Source organism: Pagrus major, chromosome 5, assembly GCF_040436345.1.
Source record: "Pagrus major chromosome 5, Pma_NU_1.0".
Taxonomy (NCBI): Eukaryota; Metazoa; Chordata; class Actinopteri; order Spariformes; family Sparidae; genus Pagrus; species Pagrus major.
The window spans coordinates 35,235,350-35,248,953 of record NC_133219.1 but is presented as its reverse complement, the minus strand read 5'-3'; the positions used below and the strand labels follow the sequence as shown (position 1 = coordinate 35,248,953).

The window sequence follows — 13,604 nt, the reverse complement described above, 5'->3', positions numbered from 1 at the left end:
CCAGGTAGTCAGACAGGCAGACAGGGCAGGCGTGATGGCAGCCACCGCCACAGACAGACAGAAACACAGACAGACAGAAACACAGACAGACAGACAGAAACACAGACAGACAGAAACACAGACAGCGAGACAGTCAGACTTTTAGAATAAACACCAGAGCTCTCAGAGTCGCCCAGGAAGACATTCTTTTCTTTGATGTCAAGCCATGTGACCTCGCAGCAGTCTGAGGAATTGAAGCACCGTCCAAACAAACGTCAACACCGCTAACACCCCCAAGGTCGAGTTGTGTGTGTGTGTGTGTGTGTGTGTGTGTGTGTGTGTGTGTTTCAGTCCAAGTTTTGGTGTGTTGATGTGTGACGTGTGTATGCTCGCTGAGAAGATGGGGAGGGACATGTGTTCAGAACTTGCAGGCTTGATATGTCACTTATGCATTTTCACAACTATTTTTTTCTCTATACCCTGAAAGTAGAGAAGATTTAGGAGGCAGAAGGTTCTTAAACAGTAGCAGATATTTCACTGTGCTGACCTGCCTGCATACAAATAAGACCCAAATCAAACACTGTAAATATTGAGGATATCAACTGAAGCCAATATCTGCAGTTGTGGTTCAGAGCTGTGTGTAGGAATGTGGACCATATGGACCTTGATGATTGAGCAGAATACTTTACACCAGTAGTGACTTTAAAGCCCCACTTCAGTGTAGTTTGACATATTAATGAGATTTCATATTTTTCCTCAGTGATTTTCCAACAATGTTGATTAGCCTCAAAAAATTTAAGCTGTTGCTAAAATGCAACAATGACGTATGATTCTAGTAGAGTCTGTGAGTCACACGGCAACATCTAAACCTGTGCAGGCGCACTGAGAAGTGACTTTAAAAGGCAGTGTCTCCCAAAACGCGGGTCGTGGCTCAAGTGCATGGCTTATAAGAGTAGCGTGGCTCCTTTATGGAATAGGGCAGCGAATAGCAAGTGTGTGGTTAAGTAACTGTAAATGTAGGCTACAGTGCAGGTTACAGTTTGCCCATAAATAAATTACCCAACAGTTAGAGCGACCTTTATAGCTATCCCTGCTAATAGCCTATCCATGCTATTATTCATGCTATCGCTTTCAATGCTAGTGCTGTTGATCATGCTAGAGCGACAATTTGGTTGCCGTGATAATGGATTATGTCCAACTATTAACCACACCCCTGCTGTCATTTTAAAAGGAAGTACCTGTGGCTGGAGCGAGGCTTTAAAGGAATAGTTTGACATTTTAGGAATTACTCATATTAGCTTCCTTGCAATGCGTTGAGATGAGAAGATTGATTCCACTCTCATATCTGTGCATTAAATATGAAACTACAGCTGGATAAGGTGACTTCCTGAAGTCTTCCCCTTCTTTTCCAATATTTATGGTAAGCTAAGCTAACCCTCAGTTCTGAGAGTGGCATCATTCTCTAACTCTCACATTCGCTAAAGCTTGTAACGCAAATCAAATTCGCAGACCGAACTGACAGTGGTCGCATTGTATTATGGGTAATGTAGGTGCTAGGGTTGACATGGAAGAAGAACACATGAAATAATAAAGATGAAGAATTGATACGTTATTTTTCTTGCTGTTTATCCTGATTCTTACAATGTTACTGAAGCTCAGTTCTCTTTTAAGACATGAAATCAAGCTTTCACCGAGGCCTTTACAAATGAATCATCTGAGAGCAGAGTACAGGTAAAGTACTAATAAACACAGCAAACAATGTTGTCCTGTTTCTGTCCTCATCACTACATGAAGAACATCAGTAATTCAGAGACACATTCTCTCCTCTGTAACGACATCTTGTGGCAGTGGAGGTCAGGTCTTGTTTTGGACAATCACAAGCTGTTGCACTGAAACCCTTTCCAGGACTACGGATATGTTATTATTTTAAATGAGCTCAAAACAATTGCAAAAATGTCGTTCATTCTTTTTCGTGAAAACCTTTGCGTGTTTCCCCCTTTACCATCGTCACTGCGGTACACAAGCCAGTGTTCTCCCTGTTTTGGTTCATCACAGCTGAATGACCACAGAGACAAGACTGCTACACTTTGAACACAATCCTCTCACTGCTGGTAAACAGTGGTGTCCCATTGCAGCAGTTTATTTAGGAGTCCGTTCTAGCCCAAACAGGGATTATGATAAAACCCACCGCTCCCTCTTTTAGACCACTAAGTACTTTCTGCTGCTGCAGCTGAAGAATATGGGCAGCTGTTTGTGTGTATGAGAGCAAGAGAGGAAGAGAGAGAGACAAAGTGAAAAAGAGGCAGCGAGAGAAAGAAAATGAGTGGCGGCGAGAGCAACTGTGCTTACAGAAAAAGCGTCATCGCAGCAGCTCACACACAGCGACGAGTGAGCAGCACTTGAGATCTGTCTGATAAAACCTTGGCTTGAGCGACGGAGCGGAAACGTGTAATGTATTTACTGCGTGCTTCTGACTCCGTAAAACCTCGACTACATTACACTGTCACTGGTTTTAACATACAGTACTACAAACTGTAGAGGAAAAAATAAATAAAAACACCCCAAGACACTAAACTTTACATCCATAACTTGAACTTTTAACTTGAATTGTCTGTTGATGTTCATCTGATTGCAGCAGGAGAAGTCTGTTGCCCCCTTGGGGACAAACAGCGAGCCACTGCTACATCCACAAAATGGTGCAGATGAAGACCTTTGCATGGTTAAGTCTTGTGCATGCTGTTGTTTAAAGGTGTTCTACTGACAATGTGGTTAATATTAATTAATGGATATTGTCTTTTTTTATTTTTGAATCATTTTTACTCATTTCAAAAAGATACTTTCAAGGCCTCAGTGTTTGTTCGTTGCTAAAGTTAAAAAGAGTCATTCACCATCCTAATAGCCACTCAAATGTCATTATGCTCCACACACTGGAAACCCCAACTATGATAAAAACCAAAGCCTGCAATGGAAATACACCTATTTTACAACGTCTCTCGGGAGAACTGATGGAAACAAGAGCATTTATCCACTAAAGAGAACATTTACGCTCAGGTTGGTATCTACAACAAATGCACAACAGAAGTTCTTGGAGTGAGTTGTAATGGAAAAGCACAAGGAAGCTTCTTTTTTCCCTCCATCTCCAAGTTCATGACCTCACCAACAGCCACTTCCCTCTTCATTTACAGCCACACGCTTGCACACACGCCCATGCACTCGCACAGCTTCTGCACTCGCACAGCTTCTGCACTCGCACAGCTTCTGCACTCGAACAGCTTCTGCACTCGAACAGCTTCTGCACTCGAACAGCTTCTGCACTCTGCATCGTGTAACCTCAGAGCGGAGCGTCGCCATGTTGAAAGATGCTGTTGCCGGCACACCTGCATGGGTCCATGCGTTTATTTCCTTGTGTGTGCGCGGGTGTATGTGTGCATATGTGAAAACACCCTCTCATGTTTCAGCAGTAATAGCCCTGCTGAAACATGTGTCTCCCACTCAAAGGTTCCAGGCTGCTGTTTAAATGCAGACACCACACACACAGCAGTGTTATCTCCACAACTGGGGGAGTCAGGGTGGGTCGAGTATAGATGACATACCACCTAAATTAAGGGTTATGAGCGTATAGTAGCTCAAATTATAAAGTGCACTCAGACATTATATTATCATCACTTCTGCCATACTGCAAGTATACAGTTTGTGTGATAAAACAACATTACATTATGTAAAATGTGTAAGCAAGAAGCTCAGGTTTCAAACTGCTCTGAATTCTGTGTTTCCGATGTATTTTACAGCCATATACGGCCAGTATGAAATACAAAAGGATTTTTTTGTGAACTGTGAAACATGCAAAGGTACTCCAGAGGTGAATCCAAATAAAAATACAGTGCTGGAAATGAGCATAATAGATCCCATTTAAACTAATCTCAGCCCACAACCCTCTCAAACGCAGAGTGCGAGAGACAACCTGGATCGTCATACCGTTTTAAAGCACCGGTGACAAACCAGTTGCCTCTCCTTCACCTCACTCTGCTAACAAAGTGCCATCTGCTCAATATATTCCGAAACTGCTGGCTGAAGTGTGGTCCTCATTAAAAACATCCATATGCAAATGTGACGTTAACAGCACCTGCCTCTCCTGACTGAATGGCCCGCTGTCCTCAAAGGAACAAATATGCACCAGTGGAGGGTAAGCTCGTCCAGATGTCACAGATGTCAGTCTCTGTGGATACAGCATCATCTCATATTGGCTTCCAGCAATGCTAACAGCTGAAAAAAGCTAATATTTATGATATTTTGATTAAAGCAGGGTTTAAGCATGAAATCCATGAACGTCTCAGTGACTTAAGTGTCTTGTAAAGCATGTGATTATGCATCAAAGATGATTTCAAATGCCTAATATCTGCTTCAGCGCAAGGTGCTTTAACACGTTACAAATCTTCTTAGTAGCCGTAGCTGTCCCTGCAGCTGCTTATAAAATGCTCCCAGATACTAACAAATTCCCTCTTGGCATCTGAGGCCAAATCACTTGTGTGAGTGCAGTGTCAGGTTATAGATCGCTGTCCCAAAGGAAACATGTATATTTGCAAACAAGCAGCACTCACAGCTCGGTGGTTCACTCCTAATTCTCAATAGATGTGAACAAATGAAGAAGCATGAGATGCAAAACTGTCTGCCGTTTAAGAGTGTTTCTTTTGTTTGTGCAGAGCCACAGGGGCACCACATTCTGTTCATAGACGATGCTCTTGAAAGAAAGGGAATGAGTCACAAAATACCGCCGATCATGAAGCCTATAAGTGAGCTCAAGTTGGATATTTTAGGACAAGTCAAATATACAGTAATTTATGAAGGATATGGTGTCACTGTCTTTATGTTGCTCTTGGCACGTTTGGATTTCGGAGAAACATGCAACATGAGACCGACTTCCTTCACTGCCGTCCTCCTCCTTTAGGGATATAATATACTGTAGCTGCACACTGAGGGCTATTTTGGTTAGTTTGGTCGACTGAAAAAAATCAAGAATATGCAGAGAAAGTAGTACGGTGGTCCCAACGCTTCGATGTTCTCCTGATGCTCCAACGTTTTTTATGACTACTGTAATGAACCACACTGATAATCTACTGTTATTAAAACCAATTCATGTGCTTCAGTGTTTTTACTGATTTGTGTGCAAAATTCAAACCTGGTCCATTATCAAATATCTAACAAATATCATCCTACTCGCTTGAGTTCCAGTACTTAGTGTTTGGTGTATATTTTACCCGGCTGGCCCAACAAATTATAGATAAGATTGTGATGATTGCTTAAAGGTGCACTATGATGTTTCAGGGGAAAAGAAAAATCAAACTCAGAAAGTTAATATTTACAATATTTATAAGGTAATAATACAAATTCCACGTAAACAAGTTGTCCTCCAGGGGAATAAGGTCGCCACCTTTCTAGCATCAAACAGTGTGTTTTAAAATGTCTTCCTCAAAACTACATAGTGCACCTTTAAAGTTGAATGTTGTAGTGTGCTGGATAAAAAAAAGATTTCTATCATAACCCTGCCACTCACAGTGATAACACAAGGAAACAGCATGTGACCTTCTGTACTGATTGCTCGAATGATTAATTTTGCTCTTACCTGTCAGTGAAGGCTGATGGAAGTTGAGGTTGACTTTCACAGATGGGGCTGGCCACACAGCTCTGCACACACACACACACACACACACAAACACAAGAAAACACAGTAAGAAAATGCAGAGCTCCCTGTACCACACCTAGATAATCGGAGGACGGTTCATGTAAAAGACAGTGACATGGATTCACAGTTGTTAAAGGTTCTATATATGAGAATTTGAACATTGTAAAAAAAAGCAGCAAACAACCATTTGCTGTTTAAAGATAAAGTGGAGTAATGACATCCTGACCAGAGGATAAAGTCACACTTTTGCAAATGTTGACATGGCTAGATGTCGCTGGGTGTTGTATGTAGCACTTTTAAATAAAGAGCTTAAAACAGGGCAGTGTTTCCCTGAGGGTCGGCTCCAGCTTGAGTTCCTGAGTACACCTGTTTAGTTTTCGACCTACGATCAGGACGTCTTTTGTTGTATCCTACAGCATCGAATAAACCTGTTTTTTTATGCCAAGCAGCTTTCTTGGACCTCATAATATGTTTCTCTTTCTTTTATTTGATGTATCAAGTAAAATGAAACATAAATTATGTCATACAAAGAGAGGCACCAACTCTTAAACGTTGTATTTTTGTGTTATACAGACAGGTTGTACGGCAACGACTGCACATTTTATGAGATCTTGTGATTTGGAGGGTCAGGTCGTTCAGATACCCACCTGTAGAGTTGGAAAATTCAACTCAAATAAAAATTCTTTATATAAACATGACACTCTGGGCGGGTCCACTTCTTCATCTCTAAGAAAACACAGCCTCCAAAACACTGTAAGTCACACTGGATTCATTTCACACAGCGTTTCATTTTATTGCCACCCAATAAACCACTCCAGCCGTACGCATGTGTGAGTGTGTGTGTGAGTCTCACTGATTTGTGAGTCCGTCTGTGGCCTTTTCTGCGTGCGTTATCCCCCATAGTCAGAAACCGCCATTAGACAAAGAGGTCGATTCATATTGGGTGTTAAAAAGGCCAGATTGAGCATAAATCAAAGCTGCACAAGCTTTTAATACATCTCTCAAACCACAACTAGTGGAAAAATAAATTAAAATGACTAATTTTACTCAATAAAGGTGCCATTCAGTTACTGACAAAGAAAATGACATGCCATTTTTGGCAATGGCTGTGGGCCCAAAAAATAATAAATTCCAAAATAAAAGTTATTCTAGCTCCAGTAAAATACAGCCCAGAGGACCAGCACTCCTCATGATTTATTGGTCATGTAGCGAGGCGTATCCAGACTAGAATGAAAAGTAGATATACCTTTAAAAATATCATCCTGAGTTTGTTTGCATTACTGATGGATGAAAGATAATGACTGAGATCATCATGACATCCAACCCAGGCCCAGGCTTGACTTTAAGAAGATTTATAGATTGAATTAATCAAATGTATCTTTTGGGAAACTGCTCTGCTAAAGACAAAGGACATGTTGTTTGAAGCAGGCTGAACAAACACTGATTATCAACAATAATATTAGCGTGAAGTCATTTAAAATGTAGATAATGTTTGGATAAGCCAGACAGAGGACGCTCTCTAGGCTCCAGTCCGATTGGAGAGGTTTACGAGTCAGTCTCTGTTTGTGTCATATGTTCTCAAACAAAATAATCTGCTTCTGTTTGACCTGACCCGAGCAGTGAAGCGGCAAAACAACCCACGTGACACATACAGTATGAGCCTTCTTACAAATAGTAGTCCTAAAAGATTAGAGAGGAAAAACCCCAAAATTTCAACATTAATATTATAAACCTGATGGCTACGGTGTGCAGTAACTCTGGGGTGCACACATCTGATCTTACCTGCAAGCCAACAACCAGCCGATTTACCAGCTGAAAGAAATTGCTGCAATTTACTCCACGTCTGATCTGAGGTATGTGGGAGGCAGAAAATGCCACAGTGGGTGTCATTTTACAGTCCAACCTTCAGGTATCAAAAGCAGGCGTGTCGTGGCGAGAGCCAGGCGGTGTGCCAGACAGCTGGTTGTTTCTAAAAAGGATCAGAGAGGCGGATTACTGCCTAAATCCCTCCTTTCACTGAGTTCCTACGAACTGTCATTTCTCCCTCTGCTTCACAATAGCTACTGAAAACACTGACAGGTAGGGTGACTCCAGAAAGGAAGCAGCCTACAGTGGAAACAGAAACAGTTCCTTGCGTGCTTCACATTGTTTTTCTCAGTTTGCTCTGCATGTGCTTTGTTGTAAGATACTTATTGTTATCTGCGTGAAACCTTGAAGAGATGAGAGAAAGGTGCCGTTTGGAGAACACAGAGGTGAAGGTAATGTGTTCTGGTGAGTGTCAGCTAATTGGCTTTGGCATTCGCACAAAGGCACAGACAGACAATGATATGCACACAGATACATAAGCCCACACACACACACACACACACAAGCACCAAGGTTGTCACAATACCAGAATTTTAAACCTTGATACAATACTGGTATAAAATAGACAATTCTCAATAGCTGTTCAGACAAGAGCCCGACTGATACTGATTTTGGGGACGGTGCAGATATCGATATATCGACCAATATACACATTTTCTGCAATGATCCATCAAATGAAGCCATCAAACCCTTGTGACAAAGATGGTGGCAGGATATTTCACAATTTAATGAAAATATCCTGAGTCTAAAATGACATCAGTACGGAAGCCCTGAAGGGCAAGGGAGATTTTTTTTTTTTTTTTCTGGTGCTCCTTTTACTAAGCTCTAAAATATTTTTTTTCATGTGTGAAACAGAGTGAAAAACATTTTTTTTCTGGGATGAATTTTTTTTTTTCTTGTGTTGAGCTGAGTGAAATTTATTTTTTTTCTTGAGTACATTTTTTTTTCATGTGTTGAGAAGTAAAAAAATATTATTTTCACGGGTGAAATTTTTTTATTCATGTGTTGAGCCTAGTCAAAAAGCCTTTTTTTGTGAAAACAATTTTTTGCGAAAAAAACACATTTTTTGCGAAAAAAACACATTTTTTGCGAAAAAAACAAATTTTTTTGCGAAAAAAACAAATTTTTTTGCGAAAAAAACACATTTTTTTGCGAAAAAAACACATTTTTTTGCGAAAAAAACACATTTTTTTGCGAAAAAAAACAATTTTTTGCGAAAAAAAACAATTTTTTTTGCGAAATAAACAATTTTTTTTTGCGAAAAAACCAATTTTTTTTGCGGAAAAAAACAATCTTTTTGCAAAAAACAATCTTTTTTGCAAAAAAACCCACATTTTTTGCGAAAAAAACACATTTTTTGCGAAAAAAACACATTTTTTTGCGAAAAAAACACATTTTTTTGCGAAAAAAACACATTTTTTTGCGAAAAAAACACATTTTTTTGCGAAAAAAAACATTTTTTTGCGAAAAAAAACATTTTTTTGCGAAAAAAAACAATTTTTTTTGCGAAATAAACAATTTTTTTTTGCGAAAAAACCAATTTTTTTTGCGGAAAAAAACAATCTTTTTGCAAAAAACAATCTTTTTTGCAAAAAACCCCACATTTTTTGCGAAAAAAACACATTTTTTGCGAAAAAAAACACATTTTTTGCGAAAAAAACACATTTTTTTGCGAAAAAAACATTTTTTGTGAAAAAACCCTTTTTTGTGAAAAAAAAACTTTTTTGCGAAAAGAAACATTTTTTTTGCGAAAAAAAATTTTTTGTGGAAAAAAATTTTTTTGTGGAAAAAAATTTTTTCCCACAAAAATTTTTTTTGTGGAAAAAAAATTTTTTTGTGAAAAAATTTTTTTGTGAAAAAACTTTAAAAAATAAATAAATGAATAAAAAGATTTTTTAAAAAAACATCTTTTTGTGAAAATATATATTTTTTTAAATTTAGTTTTTTTCATCGTGAAAATTTTTTTTTTTACTCCTCTCAACACATGAAAAAAAGAAATTTCACTCGTGAATTTTTATTTTTCATGTGTGTGGAACCACTGATAAGTATATTTTTCCAGAGGAGCTAAGGCTCAATTGTTGTCCTGAATAAGATGAAAAGCATCCTTGTTCGTTCAGGGGAGTTTCATTTCTCCCTGCACTCCAAACACAACATGCATCTATTATATGTTAACAAGTTATGTAACATCACTGTCATGTTTCTTTTGGTGAGGAAAAGAAATGACAGAAAACGAGTTGTATGTGTCTGAGATGGAGGAAAACATTCTTTATTAATTCTGCAATTCACGTTGTCCTTAAGCAGCGCGAGGACAGTGAAAATCCATGCATCCATCAGCATTACGCATGAGTGACAGTGCAGTATTTATTTGTTTACAGCGATCAGACTGACTGCTTCGCGTGCCCAAATTATGCGCGACAATCAGTGGTATCCCTCAGCCTGGGATATTGTTTGAAAATGGAAGTTTGATAGGTGAACACTATTTATTCATTGAAGTGTAGTTACGGTGAACTTTGCCAAAAAAATGTTACACTCGTGAAAAAAAATATTTTTCACTCGGCTCGTAACATTGAAAAAAGAAATTTAAATTCACTCTTGATGAAAAAAAAAGTTTTCATAAATAAATCATAAAATCCATATTCGCAGGTGGTGAGGATGATCCAGATGAGCTGACTGGAGAAGGCAGTGTGTGTGCTGAGACTGCACTGTCTCCTGTGCGCTCTGTGCGCCTGACAGCACAGTCGTGTCCACTGCAGCGATTTCACACACAAACTACATGAAAACTAAAATCGTATTTGGTGAAACATGAACAGTAGGCTATTCATTCTTTAATGCTTTTTGATTTAATCTTGGATTTCTACCATCGATTATGATTACTGGATCAGCCAAAGAGTACCAAAGAGTCCGGCCCTTTTTTCACCCGTGAATAATTGAGCCTTAGCTCCTCTGGAAAAATATATTTTTCAGTGGGTTTCATGCACACAGAAAAAAAAAAAAAAAATCACGAGTGAAATTCTTTTTTCAACACATGAAAAAAAAAATTTCACTCGGCTCGACACATGAAAAAAAATTGTTTCACCCATGAAAAAAATTTTCTTTCACTCAGCTCAACACATGAAAAAAAAATTGTTTCACCCATGAAAAAAAAAAAATTGAACATAGAAAAAGGAGCACCAAAAAAAAAAAATTCACTCAACCTGAGTGAAAAATATTTTTTTTCACGGGTGAAACATTTTTTTTCATGTGTCGAGCTGAGTGAAATAAAAAAAAAATGTTTCACTCGGCTCGACACGTGTAAAAAGATGTTCTCACTCTGTTTCACACATGAAAAAAAAAGTTTTAGAACGTAAAAAAAAGAGCACCAGAAACGAAAAAAAATTCTCCCTTGCCCCTCAGGTCTTCCGTACATCAGTGATCTGAAACAGTAAACTCTGCTGGGATTTTAAGTTTCCATACATATTGCATGACATTTTGAACAACATTTAAGCCAATACTGATATACAGTTTATGTGATAGGGTAATATTGACCAATCGATATTATATCAGTCGAGAAAAAATGTTTCACCTGTGAAAAAAAATATTTTTCACTCGGCTCGACACATGAAAAAAAAAAAGTTTCACCTGTGAAAAAAAATATTTTTCACTCGGCTCGACACATGAAAAAAAAATGTTTCACCTGTGAAAACAAATATTTTTCACTCGGCTCGACACATGAAAAAAAAATGTTTCACCTGTGAAAACAAATATTTTTCACTCGGCTCGACACATGAAAAAAAAATGTTTCACCTGTGAAAAAAAATATTTTTCACTCGGCTTGACATATGAAAAAAAAACAGATTCTTATTGATATTTATTTTCTCTCGTCTTTATTTGCATATGTTTGGTATTGAGGTAATCCAAAAGTAACTGAGAGTAATCAAGTTGCATTACTTTAATATTGTGATACTTGGACTACATTACTGACTTCATTTTTTAAACAGGTAATTAGTAACCCTGCAGATACCATGGCAAGAAGAAAAAAGTCCTAAGCACATAGAAAACAACGACGACGACAACAACCTGTAGCCCTTCGCTGCATGTAATCCCCCTTTCTCTCATCTCATTTCCTGTCAATCAAAACTGTCCTAAAAAATAAAGCCACAAAAAGTCCAATAAAAGAAGAAAATCAATCTCAATATTGTCTTTTTCACTCACTGAAACTCAGACATGATGACTACCTTCAAGGACTTTCCACATCAAAATCTCATCATCAGTGTTATCATTCAAGACAGAACAAAAACTGCACACCAACACACTCACATGAACTCATTCTGAGTCACTGCAGCTGTAATATTTCACTCAATATCTGTCCAATATTAAACTTGTCATGAACTCTCTGCTGATTTCAGACCATTCTAAAAGCTGACATGCCACCCACCCTCCACCGTCTGCAGTGCTTTTCAGTAAAACAGTGCCGCTACAGAGATTTTAGCAAATCCTAGAAACCATTAAAAAGAAAACACATGATCAAATTCATGTGAGTCTGTAAATAGCCAAATGTCTGAACAGAAGATTGATTCATACTTACGGGGTAATGTGGCAATCACTCAGCTAGCCTGGCCTTTTACCCTGCGCACTCACACACCACTGCTCTGAGGCACTTCTGTTAACTGGTTGCTCTCTCTCACACACACACATGCATGCACACACACACACGGGAACACACACATGCACCCCACCCACATTGTAAAAAAAAATGCTCAGCAGCAATCATATTAAAACGTGTATGTCTACCTGGCTGTGTGCCTGATGTCCAGTGTCCAGGCCTTCCAATGTGAAACTCGCATACACTCACTCAAGTCCAAGCCAACAATGATCCAACCACAAATAACGCCAGATTCAAGGAGAGACTGCAGTTTAACAATTGACAACCCTGTACAACAATTCTGTTTCTCTCTTTTACTTTATCTTTTGTCTGTTACTCTTTCGTTCTCGGTCTCTTTTAAACATACATTCATATGATGCCAGCAGCAGCTCTCTAATTGTATTCAAAGTGACCTGGCTGGATTAAATTACAAATTAAAACCATCCAACTCATTTACAAACCATAGTCTCCTCCAGAAAGGCATCACAAACTGTGGTTGGACATTAATCTATAAGGTAAATGCTGAAACGGTGAAGGTAAGTTGTGCCGATTTACTGAAACAAATAGTTGATTCATTGATTCTTCGATCATCAGTGAGTTTATCTGCAACTATTTTAATGAATAAAAAAATATCAAAATATTTTCTGGTTTCATCTACTTGAACGTATTTTTCTTTTCTGTTTTGTACAATTACAGCTTGACTGACTGCTGGTCAGACAAAACCTAAAAAATTATTAATTACATTTAGCAGATGCTTTTTGTCCAGAGATATATTCATACAGTGATGGCGGTGGCTGCCATGCAAGGTGCTGACCAGCACATCAGGAGCAGTTTGGGGTTCAATATCTTGCCAAAGGACACTTTGACATGCAGAGCAGGGGAATCGAACCAGCAACGTTCCGATAACAAGACCCTGGCTCTACCCCTGAGCCACAGCCGCCCTGTTGATTTCTCTCAGGAGCTGGTTGACCAAAAACAGAATTTAAAAAGTTAGTAAAAAATTGGAGTTGTATTCATCAGGTGGACAAATACATGCCTCCAAATGAAAGAGAACGTTGCTCTGTAACTGCCAGATGTTTGAATAAGCAAGTGAAAATGTTCACCACGTCAACTTAAAGGTGATTTTATGTCAGTGGCATGTTCACAACTTGTTTCTGCTGCCCCCAGTGGCTAAAGGGCACTTTCACATGCAGAGCAGGGGAATTGAACCAGCGATGTTCCAATAACAAGACCCTGGCTCTACCCCTGAGCCACAGCCGCCCTATTGATTTCTCTCAGGAGCTGGTTGACCAAAAACAGAATTTAAAAAGTTAGTAAAAAATTGGAGTTGCATTCATCAGGTGGACAAATACATGCCTCCAAATGAAAGAGAACGTTGCTCTGTAACTGCTAGATGTGTGACGTGTCACCACGTCAACTTAAAGGTGATTTTATGTCAGTGGCAGGTTCACAACTTGT

General features: G+C 38.7%; 1 protein-coding gene across 2 annotated transcripts in view; it reads right to left on the bottom strand.

The window, feature by feature from the left end:
• bmpr1ba (bone morphogenetic protein receptor, type IBa) overlaps window positions 1-13,604 on the bottom strand; it is a 78,483-nt gene that overhangs the window by 45,920 nt on the left and 18,959 nt on the right. Inside the window, exon 2 of one of the 2 annotated variants that reach the window (XM_073467056.1) lies at window positions 5,600-5,661. The gene's annotated coding sequence lies outside the window, so the exon portion shown is untranslated. Of the gene's footprint in view, window positions 1-5,599; window positions 5,662-13,604 lie in introns of those variants that run through there. The other variant, XM_073467055.1, reaches the window with a different exon arrangement.